The following is a 4,655-nucleotide window of genomic DNA, read 5'->3' as shown; positions in this document are numbered from 1 at the left end:
TTTAAAAATAGGAAACAAAGATAAATTAAAACTAGGTAAGTGACTGGCATTTTGTATCTTTTCTGTCAAAGTGTCCAAAGATAGTTTAATTTAACTCAATTTAATATTAAGCTCTTAACAAAGTTAACAATGGATTGTGAAACTGCAGTTTGTTTACACATGAAGTCCCTATAGTTCAGAGCATAATAAGTATTACACATGACTAAATGAACTTGCCCTAAAATGCAAGACATGTAGAAAAGTTCAAATCATAAAAACAGTAAATCCAAGTCTGTATAAGCTAGTACTTTGCACTAGTATTATTTTTATGTGATGGTAAATCTGTGAGAAGATTGAAGGCTGGTTTCATCTCCATCCATAAGCCAAAAATGTATGTTATGTCAAAAGTTTTTGTTTTAATCTGATAAGCTAATATGCAAGGCCATTATTTAATCTGACAGTTAACTTTTTCTCCTATATTAGTTTTAGCAAGCAAAATTTGAAGAGGCAATGTGTGTAAAGCTTGAGACTTAAAAAAATTATTTGCATTTTATCTGGACTGGAAGAATATGTGAATAACAACAGATAACTTTTTGGTTAATTTTTACTTTTTAAAATTAACTTCTAATTTAACTAAGAGGAAGGGAATGGGGGGCAGGGAGCCAGGTCTAGGCAGGTGAGATCAGGAAAGTTAACCTACCATCTGGTAATTGTATAATTCTGTAAAGTAAAATTTAATATTTATAGAGAGAGTTGTAGGATGTATAGTACAACCCATGTCAGTTTGAAAGTTTTGTTTCTGTCCTTCCATCAGAGAGAATCATCTTGGGCTAAGGGAGATCATTGGTATTTGGCCACTACAGTTTCCTTTCGATCTCCTTTATGATATTCTAGAGGCTTCAAGTTCTTCCTGTTTTCAGCTAGAATGAGAAATTATTCCAGTGACCTTTTGGTTTACAGTGTCAAGCTTTTGCATCTCCTGGACCTATCTAAGGAAAGAACTGCTTGAATGCTTGAATGAGGTCAAGAAGGTTTGGGCCAGGACAGAATTGGGAAGTCCTTAACAATGGCACAAAGATCTGAATGTAAGCAGGATTACAAATTGACATATTAGGGGCCTCTTCATACAGAGATTGCAATTTTAAGCTACTTGGAGTTACCATGGATCATTCCAAAGATAGAAAAGGAGAGAAGAGAAAGGAAAGACAACAAGAAAGTGTGGAACAGGGTTAAGATGAATCTACAAGTGAGGCAGACTTTAAATTTTGTATATTTTTTATTCTAGGGAGACTTTTAGGGAAGTTTTGGAGTCTGGACTATATTTAGAAGTGTCTCCTACTAATTTTTAACTGTATTTTAAAATAACTTTACACTTACAAGGAATTGCAAAAAAACAGGACTGAGAATTAATACTTCTACCCAGAATTCCCCAGATGCCCTGGTGATAAGACCTTATATAACCACAGTTCACTATCAAAAATAATAAGTTGACAGTGGTACAATGATTTTAACTAAACTACAGATCTTTTTCAAATTTTACCAAGTTTTACATGTGTCCATTTTTTAAATGTGTAGTTCTACAACATTTTATCACATATATATATTCCTACAACTACCACAACAATCAGGATACAAAACTTTCCCATGCTAACCTTTTTATAATCATACCTTCTCCATAGTTGTAACCACTGGCCACCACTGATCTTTTCTCTATCACCGTAACTTTGTCATTTCAAGATGGAAATGTATATATAATTTTTATAAGTGGGAGCATACGGTATATAACCTTTTGAAATTGGCTTTTTTAACTCAGGTTAATAGCCTTGAGATCCTTTCAACCTATTGCATTTGTCAGTAGTCCTTTTATTGATGTGTAGTGGTCCATTGTATGGACGTTCCAGTTTATCCAGTCACTTTTTATAGGACATTTTGATTGTTTCCAGATTTCAGCTATTAAAAGTAAATCTTCTGTAAACATTCATGTACATTCATGTACAGATTTCTATGTGGACATGTGTTTTCATTTCTCTAGGATAAATACCCAGGAGTATGATTGCTAATTCCTATGGTAAGTTTATGTTTACCTTAAACTGCCAAAAATTTTTCCAGAGTAGATGTATCATTTCATATTCCCACCAGCAAAGCATGAGAGACCCATTCGCTCTATATCCTCACCAGCAGTTGGTATTGTGAACTTTTTCTTGCCATTCTTAAAGGTTTCTCATTGAATTTTTTGCTTTCTCACTCTTGCATTTAGAGAATATATATTCGGAAAATAGGACTCGTGAGAATTGTGGATTGCAAATGTATCTCCTAGTTCATATACTTTCACCCTTTTAACAGGGTCATTCTCATAGCAAAAAGACTTAGTATTGATAAAATTCAATTTGTTATTATTTTTCTTTTATGATGATTTTGGTGTCATAACTAAGAACTGTGCCTAACCCGTAAGATTCTCTCCTATGTTATCTTGTAAAAGATTCATGATTTCACTTTTCACATTGATGTTTACGATCCATCTTGAGTTAATTTTGTGTCAGGTGTGGTGATGTTTATGTTACAGCTCATTTTTATAAAAGTCTAAAGAGGTACAGTTGTTATAATACCATTTATTGAAAAGCCATTGTTTCTCCTTTGACTTGTTTTGCCCTTTTGTCAAAATCTCTACTTGGTGTGTTATTTCTGGCACTATTTTCTTCTGTGCTGTCCCTCCACCAATACTACATTGTTGTAATTACCGTATCCATGTGTAGTAGCTATTAGAAAATTGGGTAGTGTGATTCTACCAACTTCTCTTTCTTCCTGAAGTTTTTGTTCTTATATTTCCATATAAATTTAGAAAGCTGCTTTATGTCTCCCAACAAAAAAAGCCTTCTAAGATTTCAAAAAAAATTGCATTAAGCCTGTAGATCAGTTGGATGATAATTGTCACCTTTAATATGTTGAATCATTTTTAATCCATAAATACAGTTGGTTTCTCTATTTATTTAAATCTTTAAAAGTATTTTCATCAGTCTTATAGTTTTCTTCATACCAATCCTGTACATATTTTGTTGAATTTAGACTGTAGCATTTCCCCCTCTCTCTCTTTCGTGTGTGTGTGTGTGTGTGTGTGTGTGTGTGTGTGTGTGTGAAGCAATTGCAAGTGTGTGTGTAATTTTTATGTGGATCATTTTTTAAAGTGTTCATTGGCTTTCTTGCAGTATTGTTTCTGTTTTATTTATTTTTGACAGCAAGACATGTGGAATCTTAGTTCCCTGAGCAGGCATCAAACTCACACACCCATGCAGGGTGTGAAGGTGAAGTCTTAACCACTGGGCTACTAGGGAAGTCCCGTGGTTTTGTGTTTTTAATTTCATTTTTTATGTATTTATTATGAGTATATAGACGTCCAGTTGATTTTTGTGTGTGGATCTATTATCTTGCAACCCTGCAAAACGCAATTGCAAGTGGTGCTCTCTGTTCTGTTTCCTGGAAGAAACAGGTATATTTCCTGGAAGAAATGGTATAAAATTGCTGTTATTTTTTCAGTGTTTGATACTATTAAGCAATGAAACCATCTGACCTAGAGATTTCTTTATCAAAAAGTTTTAAACCGTGGATTCAATTTCTTTAGTATTTACACAACTTCAGGTTACCTATTTTATTTGGGTAAATTTTGACAGTTTGAAGCTTTAGAGGAATTGGTTGATTTTATCTAAGTTGTTGAATTTATGGACATACAGTTGTTTACCCTTAGTATCTTTTTAATGTTTGCTGAGTCTATAGTACTTTTCATTCTTTCATTCATGATGTTGGTAATTTCTTGTAGACAGGAAAATGCATCTTTATTATGTCAAAGTCTTTTAAATCATGTATAGACTATTTACATGTAAGGTAATTTTGGTCAGTCAGTCAGTTCAGTCTCTCAGTCGTGTCCGACTCTTTGCGACCCCATGAACTGCAGCACACGAGGCCTCCCTGTCCGTCACCAACTCCTGGAGTCCACCCAAACCCATGTCCATCGAGTCGGTGATGCTATCCAACCATCTCATCCTCCATTGTCCCCTTCTCCTCCTGCCCTCAATCTTTCCCAGCATCAGGGTCTTTTCAAATGAGTCAACTCTTCGGATCAGGTGGCCAAAGTATTGGGGTTTCAGCTTCAACATCCGTCCTTCCACTGAAAATCCTGGACTGACCTCCCTTAAGATGGACTGGTTGGATCTCCTTGCAGTCCAAGGGACTCTCAAGAGACTTCTCCAACACCACAGTTAAAAACATCAATTCTTCGGTGCTCAGCTTTCTTTATAGTCCAACTCTCGCATCCATACTTGATTACTGGGAAAAACCATAGCCTTGACTAGACAGAAATTTATCGACAAAGTAATGTCTCTGCTTTTGAATATACTGTCTAGGTTGGTCCTAACTTTCCTTCCAAGGAGTAAGCATCTTTTAATTTCATGGCCGCAGTCACCATCTGCAGTGATTTTGGAGCCCCCCAAAATAAAGTCAGCCGCTGTTTCCACTGTTTCCCCATCTATTTGCCATGAAATGATGGGACTGGATGCCATTATCTTACTTTTCTGAATGTTGGGTTTTAAGCCAACCTTTTCACTCTCCTCTTTCACTTTCATCAAAAGGCTCTTTAGTTCCCCTTCACTTTCTGCCAAAAGGTTGGTGTCATCTGCATATCTGAG

Source organism: Muntiacus reevesi, chromosome 6, assembly GCF_963930625.1.
Source record: "Muntiacus reevesi chromosome 6, mMunRee1.1, whole genome shotgun sequence".
NCBI classification, from domain to species: Eukaryota; Metazoa; Chordata; class Mammalia; order Artiodactyla; family Cervidae; genus Muntiacus; species Muntiacus reevesi.
This window is presented reverse-complemented; position numbering follows the sequence as displayed.